Genomic DNA, 18,961 nt, shown 5'->3' with positions numbered 1-18,961 from the left:
AATATATATATATATATATGGTATATATATATGTGCCAATGTATTTTGAAGGTGGTCCAATTTGCTGTCGGTTCAACGTGCTCTGCGGTTCCCTGCTCTCGGCCAAAGACTTCTTCGTGACGGCGATGACTGTTCGCTGCTCCGACCTTCCTTACTTGATTTATCGCGCAGCTCGACTCGAGATATCGAAAGTAGCTCGTCACGGAACATCTGTGAAACTTTTGACGAGTTGACGCTCCTTTTCTCTCTCCTTCTCTTCTGTTAGCACTCGAACCAAAGCACATGTGCTCTCCCTTTGCTCCGGTGACACACCGCTCCTCTTTTCGAACCCACGCGTTTCTCTTGAAAATTTATCAATTGTTTATTCTACTCCTCTCTATACGACGCTCTCTTCGACTAGGAAATCGAAGTAGACTAAGAATTTTCCAAGGAGAATCGAATCGACGCTATACGTTTGGCAGAATGTTGATTGGCTAGCGAATGTAGAAGTAGCAAGGTTGCATAGTCTGGCGATAGAATCATTCTTTGTTATCGATAAAGTGTGATCTCGACGAGATAACGAGTCTGAGAATGAACATTTCACTCGCCAATTGACGCGAAATTTCATATCAATGCATTCGCTAACATCGCTTGATTATAAAATCCTCCACTGTTGATTAATTAGCAATTGTACGTGTAAAACGTAATCTGTCATTAGTCTGTATGTCACTTACATGTCATGCTGGTAGCAACTGTGTTAAATATTTAATACGATAACACCTTTAACGTGTGTCGAGTAATGTACACTCTAAGTGCATCTAATATTCAACTACTGTTTAATTCATTTGAAACATTATACGTTCCGATCGGTGAGGTTGATTCGGTAAATGGAGCGTTCCTTTCAGACACCAAGATTAACGATATAGAAGATAGGAGGATTTCCAATTTGCGTGATTGCGATTTTAACACCTCAAACTCAAACACTTAATAAATTTCATAATGCATGTCGCAAGGGATGTATACGCGCAGTTATTCGAAGTATTCCTTCGGAATTTTGTTTTCTACTCGGAAAATGAATTCCTGGCAAAATATCTGGAGGATTTTTCAGATAACACCGTAGGAAGAAGAGAGGGTAGGAGGGTGAAGGTAGGAAAACTTCTTTGATACTTCTTCGAAGTAACTCGGCTCGAGCTTCGTTAGCGTCATTTTCCTCTTCTACTTTCCTCTCGTCTCGTTTACGAGTTCAGAACTGGCGTCCTCGTTTGCTTAGCACCCCATCCTCTTCATCCAGCCGTGCGTATTACACATCCGCTTTGACGCGTATCGAAAGTTTTCACGACTTATCCCATTATGAAGCCTCGGGAGTAGGTATCTCGTTTTCGCGAAAAGCAAAGTCAGAGTCTCAGACTTGTCGCACGGCAGCCGGGGAGTATCTGGTTAAACCGATTTATCGTGTACGCTTGAACATTCCGGGGATAAATTGGATCAACCGGAAGCTTCGAATCTTGATAATCCCGTCGGATCGTTGTCGTGGGTCGTTAAAATTCTTCCGATAGCCTCTGGACTCTGTTCTCCGTGCAATTATCTTCAATTTTCACTAATCTTCGTATAACATTATCGCATCAAAACAGTTGCACGTTTCGTAGAATCAACGGTTCCCCGATAATTTTACGTTTCTTTTTGCATCGAAACGGGTGAATCCAGTTTGGAGATTCGCCGAAGCAACCCCTTGTTTATCAGCAGCATAAGACCCCGTAACAAGGGTAGGTTCGGGCGCGAAGAGAGGAGCAAAAGCGGAGCAAAAGCGGAGCAAAAGCGGAGCAAAAGCGTCTGGTGTCCGAGGACGGTTCGTTGATCCGCGATCCGCAAAAGCGGGTCCGCCGGCCCTTCTTCCAGTTGCCGGTGACTAAGCCAGACGGGGGGACCCGGGACGTCAATTATAAGGCCTTAATCGGAAACCCGTCCTTACTTCTGTTGGCTTACACTCGGTCGTGCCACCCGAGCGAGACAGCGGCGAAGAAAAACGGAATATCGAGAGCATAGTCGTGTCGCGCGAGACTATCCTCGTCGTGTCGAGTTTTAACAGACGCGACTATCACCGTATCTCTCCTTCGTTCTCGCCTTTCCACGAAAAATACTCGTTCACCACTGAGCCGTGCTTATCTTTCCATAAAGATTGCCTCGGTTTTTCTTATTCTTCGAGCGCATAGGTTTCGCTACTTTGGAAAAAAAAAAAAAAAAAAAAAAAATAAAAGAAAGATACGCGAGTAATAGGATTTAGTCATTCGAAGTTTTTCGCGCGAAATACCTGACGTGTCGGCCAAGTTATCGGTTATCTCGATGTATCGTAATTAAGTTTTATTAGTCAGCGGGACTAGTGTCGACGCCGGATATTAGGTATACGATTCTCCGAGTCGATAAACTGGAAATTAATCGTCCGTCCGATAAGATGTAGCTGGTCATTTTTCGGAGTCGATTAAGAGAACACTCACGATTCTGATGGAATTTCCACCTGTTATTCATGGATTACGTGCGCGATCCCGTAACTGGGAATTCGTATATGATATCTGGTTCGTTCCCGTATGCACGCGATATTCTGTTATCTCGCGGCAACTAGATAGGTCCTAAAAGGGACATGCACGGGGTGCACGCAGTTGTGTTTCACCATTTGCTTTGAAACGTGCAATGAAAGAGCATGCGGGCGGTCGTTAATCGTCTCGATACTTGCGATTTCTCTTCTGTTGAAGAACAACGGTTTATGAGGAATTTAGTAGATGGATTTCTTTAATTACTCGCGTAAAGACGGTTAGATCCTTCCGTTAAGCATTCGTGTTCCATCGAGTCGTTAACATTAGATAAAAAATTTGTCCATTTCTTAGGATTAGTTTACCTATTGAATGACGTAGCATGAAACGAGGAAATCTATTAAACAGTTGACCTTCCTGCGTAAAACGATTATCCAATACCGGTCATACGATTAATCACTCGGAAAAGATTCTCGACAACAGCTCCTCGGAATCGGCCGAAAGTGTCACGGTAAGAGGTTCGTCATTATCGAAGCAGCGATCCTTTAACTATCAGCTCGAAGCACCGTTGCACCGTTGCACAGTGCACCGTTGCATCGCGCCGCACGACGATGCGTCCTACATAAACCCGTCGAACGCGACGATAATCGACGTCAATTAATTTCTATAACGATTCATTGCCACCGATCGAACGACAGTTTCGAGGGAACAAAGAGTAAATAAAGCTCGGACAGGTGTGCTTATGCACCGCGTCGAATAAACGAACACGCTCACCGGTATCGTCAAATAAGTCTCGAAAACATAAGAAATCTTTCGGCGATCGTCGAGAATTTTCCTGGAAATATCGATGTCTCTCGATGATCAGGATTGATGAAGCACAATTGGCGACTTAGCGAGAACATGGCCTGCTACATCGTACTCGAGATTGATCGTGCCAAGGAAGGGGAGTAAGGCACAAGGGCATCCGTAAGAGCAGTAAACCTACAGATAGAGCTAGACGTATGGTCAGAAAGAGTAAGAGATGAAAACAGGAGAAAGAGTAAAAGAATGAAGGGGGAAGAGAAGAAGCTGTCCGGTGATAAAGGGAGAGGTGGACGAAGAGGAAGGGAAATCGGCACGTACGTATCCAGAGCACGTACGGCCCTGTGCCCATACTCAGAGGAAACCCGCAGGTACGCTCTATACAAGCTGTTCCATGCATCTGGGACAAACTATACCTCTGGAACGATGGAAGATAGAAAAATTCTCATTAGATAAAATTAACCTTCGATTCCTCCTATCGTGTTGCGATGAGTGCACATTTTTTCAACTTCAAAGTAATACTAGTAACGATTCTGACTTTCAATGATCATCTTTTAGGAAGTCAATTAATTAATTGTCTATCTTGTACTCTTCGAAATTGACGCCCTGACCCAGATACATGGGAGAGCCTGTAGAGTGTATGAAGCAAGGCTCACGCACAAACGGAGACGGGTCGTACACGCACATTTACAGGTGGAGGGTGGGGTATGAGAGGCAAAGCAAAGGGTGGGAGACCACACGTGTGGTGTGTGTATACACCGAGCAGGTAGACTGCTGGGCGGCCGGCGATCCCAGGCCTCGAGCACGAGGTCTCCGAGGTGATCCGCCGATCTGGAGAACCGGTGCTCTCGATGTTCTTCCTCCACCTGGCTATCTCGTTGCTCCTCTCGCTCGCGCTCCCTCCTTCGCATCGAAATTAGTTTACCTGGAATGCGATTGTACCGATGCAACTCGTCTGCTTCGTCGCGACATTCGAACCATTCGTCCAGCTTCTTTTATTCCATTTTCATCTTTGGAAAATTCGTTTAACCACGAGCCTGATCGACCGCGAACACTGTCATCGACGAAAGATTCATGATTCGAGTGACCGTGACCGCTTGTTTGACGGCCAATGGTAGAAATTTATCAGATTCCTGTTCCTCTCGACAAAGACGACAAGTATTTTAACATAATAATATTGTCAATTTTTATTCACGAAATAGCGTGAAAATTTCTGTCTATTTTATAAACTCGTTCGAACGTTATTGCTCCTTCGAGTTGGGTTAGAAAGGTTAATAATAATTCCATCGATCGTATTCCTGTCGAACCAGATCGTCGAATAAATCGAGGCAACAGCTCGAGTAGACTGCCGGGCGACTGCCGATCTAAAACCCGCGGCCAATCACTCGAGCGTGATTATTTTTTCCCGATCGTGAAACGTCGAATCGATCGGAGAACGGTGAACCGCGGCAAACGTTTTCGCCGTTCGATGGCGAGCTAAGATTTTTCGGTGATAACGAGACACGAGACATTATCACGGAACTCGATAAGCTCTTTAACTCGAGCGCGATCCTCTTATCGTTCAAATTCTATCGTGCTGCACGGTGAAAGTTTCGTAATCTATGAAATAATTGTCTATCCCCGGGAGTGACAGAAACGTGTCTCTCGAAAAATTAACACTCCGACAGTCTTGTACGACTTTGACGTTACATTTTTTACCATTAGCGTATTTAGAATTTTTATCATATTAAATTTGAAATTATTCCAAGTATTCGTACATTGCGCGTCAATGGTATTTGTATCTACGAATGCATATTTGACGCGGAATCAAGTTCCTGGATACGGAATTTCCAATACCTGGAATCCTTCTTCGATCGATGACGTATCGATCACTCCTACACTTGTTAGGAGCTAAAAATGGAGTTGAAATTGCACGAGTCAGAGATTCCACGAAACGTGTAGCCGTCAAAGTGTTAAAACGAGCTGATTAATGCACTTGAATCTGAACGGTGATAAGGAGCGACATGTATCATTTCCGGAAGGAGGTGAAATTTTAATATCGTTCGCATCGCGCAATTTATGGGCTTCTATTCTTGGATAGGAAGAAAATTTCGTTGGCCGTTCGCAAATTCGACGGCGTTTACGGAAACGTATCTGCCTTTCGATGTCCTGTCTGGATATGGGATTCGCGAAATTGCCAGCCGTTGACCAAGGGGCTAGAGAGGACCGTTTCGACCCAGCTAGGACAATCAACGTTCCCGGATACAATGCGATAATTTGCTATCGCTCGTCGACATCGTCGATTGAATTACGAGCGTATTATCGTCGTTCCGACGCATTTCTGACGCTCGACTACTTCTCTGTCCCGGACAAATGTTCTCTTCTCTGATTAACGACTGATTATCGATCGTTCTACTGCAACGTCTGCTTTTATACTTCCTACGGTTCCCTCGAAATCGAACGCGTAATTGATATTTTCATCCCGGCGAATCGCGGAAACGAGGTGAATGTTAAGATATCGTTAATCTTTAATGACGGATTCGCTGGCAACGATCCGAAACTACGTCCCGCTTTCGCGCAATTCAAGGTTCTAAACTTGAAAGCAAACGCTTCCGAGTTAGTTTCCTGATCGATCGCATAGGATTTACGGCATTAGCAATTATAGGCATTAACCATTGATACGAGAGCTGTCGATCTATTTAGATACTCGACGCTAAGAGAAAGAAGTCGACGCGTAAATTGATCGTTATCGCAATCCGCGAACAAATTGTCGGGACGGAAAAATCTGGAGCAAACGCGGATGAAAAGAAGGGAGAAAATGCGGGAAAGGAAAAAAGCACGGAAGGGTGAAATAGTCAATTTCGTTCGGCATACAAATAGCTGTTCCTATCCACGAGCTACGTGGCATACGATATTCAATCTACGACTCCTTAACCGAGCTCATCCCTTATCCGAATGAAGAAAAGAAGGGCAAGCAGATAGAGAAAAGCAGAGTGGAGGTAGAAGGGTGCTGCTTAACCCGCCAGGGAAAACACATGTTATCGACAGGCTGCCCTTTTTTTGCTGGCTCGTTCGTGGCGGGGAGGTTGGTATCGGGGTTAAAAAGAAAACGAACCGAGAGAGAACGAGAGAGAGAGAGAGGGATACTGGCGTGAGAGAAGCTAACTCGAACTTTTTGCCGAGTTTTTAACGAGATACCGAAGCGTTTTCCACGGGATAGTAGAAAAGGGAGATGCTCGACGGGAATCGTGTTTCTCGGAACGCAACGTTTTTCTTTTTCCTTTTTCCCTTTTCTTTCACTTTCACGTAGACTTTTCGATAACAAAAGCGATACGGTGATCCAACGAAAAGTTTCGTTAACCGTTTACAATCCGAATTTCCTACATTTCCATTAATTGATCATTGTTCCAATTTGCAACTCCGAATCTCGCGCGACAGTGATACCGCGTTTAAGTCATTTCCTCCGTAACGAAAGGATTAAACAGCACCCTGTGGCGCGAATTAGATAGCCCAAAGGTCAATCAAGGAGTGCTTGCACATTTAAAAAAACATATACTTTGAAAAATTCGAGTGAAACGTAAAGTAAAGCGGGCAGGAGCTGCTAGATCAGACGTGTCCCGGCCCGTTGTCGCGGGTATATAAATAACCTACTCACGAAGTATTATTTCCGAACGGTCTAGAACCCATTCGGATCCGTGAAAGAGGTCACGTAATGCGTGGAAAAAGAAGGAAGCAGGAAATCTGTCCTCCCATACTCTCGTGTTCTTCGCGGCGAGGCCTTGTAACGCGTTGTTATGATGCGAGGAAAATAAGCGAGCCATCGAGCTTGCTTTTAACTTTACATTCCCACTCTTATTAACAAGATTATAATTAAACCCTGTACCGATTACAATTCGCGATCTTGACGAACGTTCACTTTCAAAGCTATTTTGCAAAATTTGCATACTTCAGAACGACAACGTTCGAAAACCGACATCGTTGCGGCAACTTTCGCGGAACAGCCGAACGAAATTTCACGGGAAATTTCTACAGCAATTAAACTTCGTCGGTGGATACAATTTTGAAATATATTTCGCGTCAAAGAACACCGCTACGGGGACGTAGCGTCATCAGGCAATTTGATAATTAACGAGTGAGAGAGAGAGAGAGGAGGCAAGCTTTGGCTTGTTAAATAATTCTTGGATCGGATACCTTTGACGAACACCCGTATTTGCAGAATTACTGGAGCTTTGTCGTTCTTCTGATTAACCCTTCGAAAGGGGTGGCGTTTGTTCGTTCAAGATTGTCGCGAGCTTTACTCGAATCCTCTTGGCTAATCTTCTTCTTCGGCCATGTTGGAATTTCTCGTTTTTCCTTTCTGTTTCTACCTATCTTACCATTTTTATAGACATTTGCTCTTGTCGTTAATTAAATTCCATTTAGAATTATAATCGATTACTTGAATTTGCGTGATAAAGAATATACTTTCTACCATTTTACCAGAGTATTACCTCTGCTATCGCGTAGTCTGTATGATAATCGATTCGTTTTTCGAGAACTGGCGAACTAGCGTGGGTCGATGGTGGAATAGGATCGGTTAAACGGGCGAGATAATCTCGATTAAAGGCGAGTAGATGGCTTTTGATAGGTGATCGCGTCGTTCTGGAATCGCGAAATTCGTAGCCTGCGTATTCGTGCAGTCGGTCGGGTCGGACAGATGGAAAAGCGTTTCGTGTCGGATCGAAGGGGGTTGGGTAGGGAAACTAATCGAGAGTTAAAATCTTCCCGGAGTTCGCCACGGTTAATGCACGGGGAATGGCTCGGTGCACGGAAACACACGGTTTTCCTTGGAACACGAGACGAGAATTCGTGGGCAGCATCGCGATACACAGAGGGTGACGCGAATCGTGTCAGCAGAGAGACCCTCGTAGTTGCCTAACTTTGCGACCTCGCTAACGGCTATGATGGGCACGGAAAAGAAGAGTTCAACTCTGCGAAATGTTTCATCCATCCCTACTCTCGTTCTACCCGTGTTTGCTATGCTAACCATTCCCTCCCGAGTGTCTAAGGCTTTATACACAAAATGTACTGAAATTTCGAAGTGAATTTAATTACTCTTATTACGTGTTCTAATCCTCTTCGCATAGAATCATCCCCTTTTGTACCGCTTGCTCGTTTAGAACAGCCGGCGTGTGTATTTCACGAATTCGTCTAGCTCGAAACAAAGTACACCATTTAGAAGTAACGTACACTTATGCAGATGTAAATGTAGCTACCATTAATCTAACGAACTCTACCGGAGAAAGGGTTGAGCCGCGATCCAAAGGTCGGTCGTTGAAAACCCTCGACTTTCCTTGGACCGAGGGAGAGAAAAGCGACGCGAAAGGCGCGCAAGGTGAAACAGGAGTCGCGACCGGCACGATGGCGACAAAAGATTTAGAAAGAAAAGAGAGGATAAGAAGAAGAAAAGAAAGACAGAAGCGACCAGCGGTCTGGCCGTCATCGCGTAGTCACAACACGCGGCGAGTTATTGCCCCCGAATGCTCTACAAAGACCTTCTGCTCTTCTTCTTCTTCTTCTTCTTCTTCTTGTCAAGCATGCCCACTTTTCCTTCGACTTAATTCGTTCAATTCGCCGCCAAAACAGCGACGAGCCTCGGGCGAGACAAGGATGATCGAACGAAGACTCGCCCCGATGGAGAAATAGGACGAAGAAACGAGGAACGAGGAGGAATCAGGGAGACCGGCAGCCGAGACGAAAGAAGCTGGAAACGACGAAAAGGAAAGGAACGTGGCTAAGAGAGACGATTCGAGAACGAGATACGTGTGTAGAAGGCGACAGCCAGTGTTGGCAGCTACCGAACAAGGGGATTGATGGTGTGCGGAGGTGGAGGCGGATGAACATGATAACGAGAAGATGACAGCATATCCAAATAAGCGCAAACATACGATATTCGATTTAGAAAAAAAGCTCGCCGATCTCCCACGTATCGCGAAGTTTAAAAGAACCGTCTGTGAGACAGGACTCGCAAGTGAATAAAGAGAAGATTTTTTTCAAGTCCCCTTCTGGTCGGGACATTCCGTCCAATTGAACTCGGTCGCGTCAACGAACGAATCAACGAAACAGTCGGTGGTCGGTCTTGTAATGCAGTTATCCTCGCAGCTGACTTGAACTCCGCTTTTCCAGATTCCTATGGGAATTGTTCACCACCTTCGGTAACCTTAAACCACCGAGCATTTTCTCGGGAGAAGATTTCAGAGATTGAGCCTTTCAGGCATCCCCTTCTTTCTTTTACGGTAAAATGATCGAATTTTGATATAAAAGGTGTGTTTGAAAAGGGTTCATTCTTGTCAGCGAAATATAGGAAACAGGACGTATTTAAAAACTGCGTCCGGTAACAAATCGATCAGGTCGAGCTGTCCAGTTTTTAGGTAGGACATGTCAGAGAAGATAAAATTGTTTTGTTTTTATCTGTCGTTACATTCGTTTCCGCTTGATATACCATCGAGTATGATACTTCAGCATTATTGTTACAGAAAGCGAATTAATTAGCATTTTATCTTTGAAGTCTTCGCATAATATCTGATACCTTAACAAAGGTACAGGAATTCATATCTATTTCAGCCTTAAATACACCGGTCTGTTCGGACTACTTTTGTCTACCGGTGCATCGGTAATAATATTTCCGGCATAATAATGAGCGGTCCGTTATCGAAACCCGGCCATTGTGCTCCTTGTTAAATTCGTTATTGTTTTACCTAGTCGAAAACTCGATAACGCGAGTGCACGGTGTTCGACAGGGTGCATACTTCTCCCACGACCAAATATAATTGTTCGATCGTTCTACCTCGGGGTTCGATTAACCGGCGATAATCGGAAAATCGTTTGTTGCTCGGCCAGCTTAATGATCTCGTAAATGTACTGGATAAAACGCGTGATAATACGCGAAGAATATCTATCGACGAGCGTGTAATGCCTTTCCGGTGCCGAATCGGGGAAATTTATTTTGTAATTCATGAAATCGCGAGCGTCGAAACAATGTTCGTCGCGCGTTATCCGAGTATCGTATGAAAACAACGAAGGGTGGAGCGAGTCGAAAGAATCGGAAGGATGAAAATCCGAGAAAGCTGGAATCGCGTGGGCAAGAATAAAGAGGAGAAGCGGTCGGCCGTAGTTGCGTGTCGCGATCGAACCGCAGAAGAGACATCAAGTGGTCGTAGGAGACAGACGGACGATGGCATTTGCTCTTAAATCGGCAGATCTCGGTCTTTACTTTCTTTGCATCAAATGCAGTGGTCAAGCGGCGGCTGGCTGATGGCGGACGATCATCGTATAAGGCGAAGCGGCCGCAGCCGGATCCAACCGACGACCGGGATTCTGCCTTTAGTCGCGTCGTTGGCTCGCGGAACTGTACTGCGCTGTTTATATGGTGTCCTCTGCTATTCCGTGTACGTAGCTATCTTTCTATACGTGGACACTGCCTATCGCGTATCGCCATGTTCGTTGTGGGAAAATCGTAGAAAACAAACTCGTTTGTCCTCCCACCGTTCTCTCTGCCCATCCGATCTCTCATCTCTTTCAGTTCCTCTGCCCGTGTCTGTCTATCCTTCAGGATTTTCAGAAATTTTCTTTCGATCGGAGGGCAATTAAATTCGGCTGGGAATTAGGCGCGGCGTAAAATGCTGATAGATATAGGAATGTGAACGAAGCAACAAATGGGGAAAATGAAGGAGCTGCATGGTGATCGTGGGGAAAGGAAGGGAGGATGAAAGAGCTTTTCATCCTAGGGCTCTTAGTAGATTAACTAGACCGGAGCGACGAAGTACTTGACATATAAATCGAAGAATACTATTCATTCGCAATTGTTAATTCGACGATTCGAGAGATGGTCGAAGAAGAGCGCGTAAAGTTGCGTGCTCTCGTGACGGGGCGCGAGCTGTGCGTGTAGGAGCGTCGTCGCTCGGCCGACGTACCGAAATAGAATTTCGAAATAGATCCAATATTTTCGTCGTCTCGCATTTGCGCCACCTCTCCTTGCCTACCATCGTCGTCCTCTTGGTCGTAATCTTCGTGGTCGACGTGGTCGTCGACGACGCCGAGAACGTCGCGCGAAAAAAGAGACAGAACGAAAGAAGAAGAGACCGTTTTTCGACCCGTACACCGGCTCTGCTCGCCATTCACGTTCGACCGCTACCGAGATTCGACGATTTCAGAAAGGAAACTCGTTGAAATTGGCCGGGGAAAATGAACTAACCCCTTGTGATTTCGTACAAGGCGCGAGGCTAGAGAACTTTTCAACTACGAGTCTCGTTTTGTTCGCGTCTGCTGCCACAGCTGTTGCCCGTTTTAGAAGGTTCCGCTTCTCTCGTTAACGACGGATTTTCTTCAGACCATTTCCCTTTTAACCGGCAACCTAGCAGCCAGCTACGCAACAACACGTTTTCGGAGCTTGAACACGTTTATTACCTAGTCTGGCCGAGAGAAGTTCGTTCAAGAAAGAAAAAGAAAAACACTAGTAATAAATGAAGCAGCTTGTACGGTTGCTCCGTTTACGAGTCTTACTAGCGCGCGAAATATAGAGGTTCTTTCAAAAGTCGGCTATCTTTCCTGGTGACTTTTGACTTAGTCTGTATTTAGGAAGCATCGTTACGTCGATGATATAAAGTTCCCTAGCCGGATTATAGAAACATAACCGAAGCCTATACCTCTTCAGTGAGGGGTAAGTGGGTTTTTCGATTAATCCCGAATACATGAAAGAAGTTTGCTATCTTGGTGGCGCAAAGCGACCGAACGATCCCACCCTGTGGTGGGGTGGTTAACGTTGCCCCTGCTATCGGCACGTTCGATCTCTTCGGCAAATTTCTAAATACCCTTTGTGAATTTTCGTGAACGAGCACGCAATAACCGCCGCATGCCATTATCCAGAATATTTGCTTCTAATACGCTAGCGAACGTTAAGTCAGCGGATTAATGGATTATCGTGAAATATTATTATACCGAAAAAGCAGGCTTGCAAGTTCTAGAAATGTTTTCAAAGGACGTTTGATTACAAAATAACATCGATCTTTCTATCAGACGCGGATGACGTGTCGTGAGTTTCACCGAACTGATATCATCGAAGCTGAACGTTAATTCAATATCCCATCTAGCGAAAGTAAAGAAGAAACAAACTGCCGATGAATCATCCCTTATCAACGAACGGTCGTTTCACCCCGGGGTTAGCGACGCGGCGAGAAAACATTGCGATACGTAGCAAAAGTTGAGGAAGCTTCTTTAATTGCCGGCGATATAATATAATTACCGTGCTGGCCCCTGTGTGTCTCGTCGTCGAATGAAGCGGAAAAAGCTTAAAGCTCGTGGTCGCAATGGCCGTACTCCCTCTCCGGTTACCACGAAATATTCGAAGTCGAGCTGGCAAGAGGGAGGAAGAGACAGAGAGAAGGGTGAAAGGATAGAGAGAGCTTTTACTCCCCTAATATGGCAACTCTAAATTTAGCCTCACCACCGAGACAAGTTATCGTGGTGGTGGATATAAAAAGAGCGCCGGTGGTGGTGCTAGCACCGCTGCCCGCTACAATTAAGCTTCCCTCCCTTTTGTTTTGTAATCGCCCCGTTGTAGGTCGACTGACCCCTTGACCAAGGAACGTTGGCACGCGTTTACCAACTCGGTTGGCACGTGTTAATAAAACACCGGACCACCGCCACCGCTGGTTTACTAAATATTAACATTTAAACGAATCCCCCTTGCCCGAGACAAGTTCTTTCCTTGCTTTCACCCCGCGATCACGATCCTCGAACGATTCTTCGAGAAAAATAGGAGAAATAAATCAGGAATTAAAAGTTTCCGATACGATGAAGTAGGAGGTGAAATCGTGGAGCAGGAACTCGGTAAAAGCCCCGAACGCGATTGCCTCGAGTACCATCTATAAATCACCGTCTCGCGTTAACTGTATTTTTCAATTAACCAGTTGTAAATTTGTATCGTTGAGTGATATACAATCCCGCGAGTCCTTCGCGTAGGGTATCATTTTCAATGCGGCGGCAATTCCTATTTCGCGTCATAACATTTCGTTTCGCAGCCACGCATTCCACGGACCAACGTTTCTCCGTTTTCAACCCCCTCTTCATCTTTTTTAACCTGCTTCGTTAAACAGTTTCGTAACGTCGATTTCGCAGCGAAGGTTGCATTATTCGATGCTATCGTTCCGGCACACGTTAAGTGGTTAACACGGCTGGCCACGGGATCGTTGTATCGCGATATCTTGAAATTAAATTTCTCGCCCCGGAATTGAATTCCTGCCGAAGCTAAATTACCACCTGGAATTAAAGCTTCCAACTATCCCGACGGTCCAGTTAGCCGTTCCTATTCGTACGTACGTGCCGGATATCCGCGATAACCGGCGATTAAAAAAGCTAGTAACTCTCGTCTCTTTGCTTTCCGTTCGGTTCGAACGATGTCGAAAAGTCGAAAATCAACGAGGTATTAATCGTATCTTGGAAAGGATACTTTTTTGCAAACGATTTTTTCCTCGATGAGTTGAACATTTTTTAAACAGACCTGTCTGAATCGTGTTCCGCTGTCGAGGTTCGGGAACGTTTACCAGGAATCCGCGAGATAACCTCGTGCTTACGAGCGAAAACTTTTTATCTGCCGTCATGATATACGAGCCGAACTCCTAGTTTTCTATGTTCCCCGGGCCCGACGGTGAACGCTCAAACGTTTACCCACACTGATAGCGATCTAGAGTGCAACGCCTATTTGCAGGTTTGCCTCCGCGGGAACACGATCTAACGCCTCGTTCGGACGCGAGCCAACGACACACTTTTATGAACCTCAACCACTCTACTTCCTTCTCTTTTTCCTTCCATTTTTTCCCTACTTTAAAGATGCTTTTTGCCGAAGGCTTAACTTGTTACGTCGATTTTTTGTTAAAACTTTCGGTATTACAAGATGACTATCAGTCATCTTCCATTTATACACAGTCGCGCGATATTTCATTCAATGGGAGCACGTCTTGGAAATGTATTAGATTCAATAACCTGTCGCGCGGTTTACGTACAAGTAGATCCAGACGGCGGACGAGTCACTGATCAGACAGACGGCGCCGCTCGAGCGGACCTTTTATTATTAATTACATAGCTAATTGAAAACGTTAATTAAGCGATCAAAGTAATCTCAGCAACATCGCTATTTTATAAATTAATAAAAAAACTTGCGAGTAACGTTAACGTAATTATCATATAAAATGGCAAATTGAGTGACTATGTTTTTAATAATCGTTACACGTCGTTTCCCTGTCTGATCGGATCAGATGCAAAGTTAAAACGAGGTTCGATCGAGTCGATTGGAAAGAGTTTTGTTCGTTCTCGTCTGCCCGAGAGCGTGGCGCTTTTCTAACAGGCTCAAGGACGTAGAAGTTGTGCCAATTATGCGATTAATCGTTAAATGCTCGCTCTTTCGACCTGTTGACGTTCAGTAGCATCAAAAACCATTCTGTAACTCTCGTTACTCGTTCGAAAGCCTATAAATCCCATCGAACGACGATCGGTGAAATTGCACGTCACCGTTGCGTTCAATTCGATAACAAAACCGACGGTAAAGCCGAAAGGTAAACAATATACCAACGTGAAAAACATCAAGTGAAAAGAGAGAAATGGTAAAGGGAAGCGTACATAGCGTGTCGCGTTTTTAATTGAACAGTATTTGTTGTATGGTCATTTTTTTAGTTGATAGTCGATAAAGCATAGATATTCGAATTACAGTGCGACGACGCGAGCGATAATCGTAAATCACGGACGATTTATCGAACGACAGCCGACTCGTGCTGGTCTCGGTTCGTAATTTTTGACGCGACGACTCGACACCGATCATTTGAACCATTGACATCGATGCCGGGACATCGTTGACCTCCGACAATGATCACAGAGACCATCCGTTCGAAAACGCAACCAGCCCTTTTCGAACACCGCTGTTGAAAATAATTCGATTTCATCGATCGCGATCGCTTTTCGTCAGCTTCACGCTTCGATGCGCGCCGCACCGATTTCCCGATTATTTTCCAATCGTCGAAACGTAGCGAACCTCGTTGAAACGATATCCTCGACGATGCCCGGATATTTCGCTGCGAATGATATTTTATTAGCTGTGAAAAAAAAAACCAGGTTACACAAGTTATCGATAACGAACGCGAAACGATATGTACAATTAAAAGTTCTCTCCGGATTTAATTGGACGACGACGAACAGTGATTGGCCGATATTTAGATTCACGCTTCGCGATGTATACGTTTACCTTAGAAGGTGTTAAGAAAATTCTCTTGCACCTTTCATCCCATAGGCGTATCGCGTGACGTGGAACAAGCGTCACGAAGAGAAGGCGAGATCGTTAAGGAAAAGTCCGTGAACCTTCCTTCCTCGAGTGAGAAATCGGACGAGGAAAAGGCTTGTGTGTATGTGTGTTGTCGAGGGAGTCAGAGAACAACAGAGGGAATCGAGACTGAGAGCGAGGAAAAGTCAAAGTTTCGAGCCGGTTTTGTTTGGCCGTGCGGCGAGGTGAAACCGTTCGAAACGATCGCCTCGTGGGAGTAGTATCTTTCCCGGTGTCGCGATCGAGCCACGATACTCTCCGATATCGCGAATCGATGGGAACCGCGTGCACGGTTACACGGGATCTATATTGTCCTGCTGTGTGCTACGGGCCATTCCCACTGGACCCACGCCACGCCACACGCCACACCGCGCCTTTTCCGCGTGCACACGTTCGCCAGATCTACGCTCCGTCCACCTGCGATACCATTCCATTTCCGTGCCAACGATGCTTTCATTGTTATTGCTACGGTTACCCATTATTTATTCATCCTGGCTAATATTTTGTCGCGATACTACGTACGCGAATGCGATTAAAAATTTCTTTCGCGTTCGTTCGTGTGGTATTTTCAAAAAATGTATAGTTTTTTTTTTTCGGATTAATTTGTACCACTGCTGCAAACAAACGTTGAAACGAAGTAAATCGGTAACCGTGATTGAACAAGGAAACGTTTGAATCCAACTACACGGTAGCTCATTATCGGTACAGGTGATTCGTGATCGCGCGCGAGTAATTCCGTCGGTGAAGAATCGCGTTTGGAAATGTTGGAAGCCGATGCTGGTGGAAATGCATCGCAGATGGGACGAATGAACGAACGAACGGCTTTTCCAATCGTGCGTTCGGCCGTTAATAAAGCCCTAATGAAAGCGGGAGAAGGAGGAGAAGCGTGTCAAAGGCGGTGGGAATCAATGAGCGTGGAACCCGTTGCAGAGAAAATGTCATCGGTGCTCGGCGTGCACCGGGTAGCCGCATTGTGTTCCTCGTGGCTTTCCATGAGTTCCGCTTTAAAAGCTTTCGTGGAAGGTGAATGGATCGCAAAACCAACCAGTATAGCTTGCTCACATTTCAAGCTTTCTCCTAACGTGCTTATCTTTCTCTCCTCCTTATTTTTCTATTCTTCGACTCGCTTTTTTTTTAACTTTTGCTAGTGAAATTGTTTCAGTACCTATTATAAGAGTCATTGATTTCATAAAATATGTTATACGGATACGTGAAACATATCAAATCTGAACTTTAACAAATTCACCCGATCGTTATTCCTCCCATGTTAATTAATTAAACCGTATTTAATTAATGAACTTTTAATTAACGTATTAAAACATGACTGACGTAAACGGTTATCGATACGCGGTTCAAAACCACCATCGATCGGTTTCGTTGTTCGTTTAAATCGACAGAGTTTCAACTCCTCCTCTCTCGCTAGATAAAGGAACGATATCATAAACAACGGGGGAAAGAAAAGGGAGGAATTTCTTGCAAATTGCAGGAGGAAACTAATAAAAATTAATTCTCTTCCCTTTCTACCGTGATTATGTGAGAAGAAACGAGCCGCGTCTCAACACCGTTTCCCAACCTTTACAAGCTCTTTTCGCCATCCGCTCGCTCGTTCGGCGGATACTCGACCAGCAGCATCGTTGCATAATTAAAAGTTTTAATTATCGGTCGCCCGTCGGTCGTACCTCTTCCCTCGGCCCGTTTCGAGGCCCAAACTTTGCGTTTTTCGCCCGTTTTAAAATGGTCTTTCGATAAAAACGTCTGATTACAGGATCGTCCCGAGGAAGATACATTCGATCGTCTGATTTTCTTTACATTTACGCCTCTGTATCGCAAATCCATCGATAAATAGAAAGCTAAGTAAAGGCAGGTATCCTCGAAATCGTTTCTGTAGAAGCCTCGAAGCAATCTAACGGCGAGAAGGTTCTCTGTTTCTTATTTCCTTGCCACCTAGCGCCGTGTTCTTAATTTGCACCCGGCTCTCGTAATTCGCGGCTCGTTTTATCGAAAGAAACGAGGAGGAAAAACGATTACGCGTTCGCGATCGAATTTCCAGGCGAATAAAATTCGCGCAATTTTCGAGCGAACGACCCCGTCACGCGCGAAAAGCTTCAAAGCGGATCCGATAGACGGACGAACGCGTTTGCCAACCCCGCCTCGAATTGTTTTGAATATCTATTCGGATCTGGAGCCCGTGTAAGCGGAAATATAGACAACGGACGAGCGTAAACGTTATTCACAGAGGTTCGGTACGAGCCCTTCCGCCAAAATTAGCACGATGACCGAACTGCCTCTTCTTTCCACGGTGAACGCGCGTTCATCGGTCTTGTAAAAACGAAAACGAAGCAAAATCGGAAGCGGATGATTTTTCAAGGATACCCTCGAACCGGTCGCAGATTTTTGCAATCAGTTTGATCGCTTCGCAATCGCAACGAGATTGAAAGCTTCGCGCCAATGGCGGCGAGCACCGACTCGTGAAGCTTCTGTCGAAGAGTACGGACGCGGAAAAAGTAATACGTAAAGTGGAAGTAGTACCACGGTGCCTGAATAAAGAGCACCGTATACAGGGTGTATCTCGTATATTTTCATCATTTTGAATATCTCTTCGAAAATATACCTAACAAAGAGGACACCTTGTATACCTGAAGAGCAACGATTACGTGAGTCACGCTTTAGAAACGGAAAGAAATCGTTTCGCGTTGGAAATATCGTCTTAGTAGAACGATCGTGGCCTGCAACGAATCGAGTGGCATGAATATTAAATGTTTTCAGCCTTTAACGGAACTGGCGACAGTCACCGTAAACGCGATACCAAACAGCCAATTAAACTTGACTTTAATCGTTCGACTTTCGAGATACGTTTCCCGTGAAAAATCCACGATAACTGAAAGGTGTGATATAAATCGAGACGCAGGAAGAAAGTTTTGTCTCGATTATCGCTGAAAGCGGACACGCGACGGGAATGACGAGATTCCAGGGTAAACTGGAAGCGTGTCCCGGTATCTGGTGCAGAGCATCGTTGCAGATTTGTCAGCAGGAAACTATTGATTCGTTCGTAATGAGGCGTGCCAGTGTGCCGGCCGTTGAGAGCAATGAATACATAGGTGAGCGTCCACGGGGAACGGCAACTGGCACGGCAATGTCACATACGTTCATCTGTCCAAGCGAATTTGCCGTAGGAACCGATGAAACGTTGTACTTTGACAACTCGATTGTTCCATCGAGGAACATTCTTCCTTCTTATTTTTTTTTTTTCGTTCGTCCAATTAAATGAAAAATGAAATTATTCGTTCTTAAAGCATCATCGAAGTAACCTTGCAAGAGCCCGATCATTCTT

General features: G+C 45.1%; 1 protein-coding gene across 4 annotated transcripts in view; it reads left to right on the top strand.

Annotated features, from left to right (window-relative positions):
- The window catches only part of vn (membrane-bound neuregulin protein vein), a 166,027-nt gene that overhangs the window by 3,545 nt on the left and 143,521 nt on the right, over nt 1–18,961 (top strand). The gene's annotated exons all lie outside the window — the stretch shown is intronic.

This window comes from Osmia lignaria, chromosome 2 (genome assembly GCF_051020975.1).
Source record: "Osmia lignaria lignaria isolate PbOS001 chromosome 2, iyOsmLign1, whole genome shotgun sequence".
Lineage (NCBI taxonomy): Eukaryota > Metazoa > Arthropoda > Insecta > Hymenoptera > Megachilidae > Osmia > Osmia lignaria.
The sequence above is the reverse complement of the archived record's forward strand: the minus strand, read 5'-3'. Positions and strand labels throughout refer to the sequence as shown.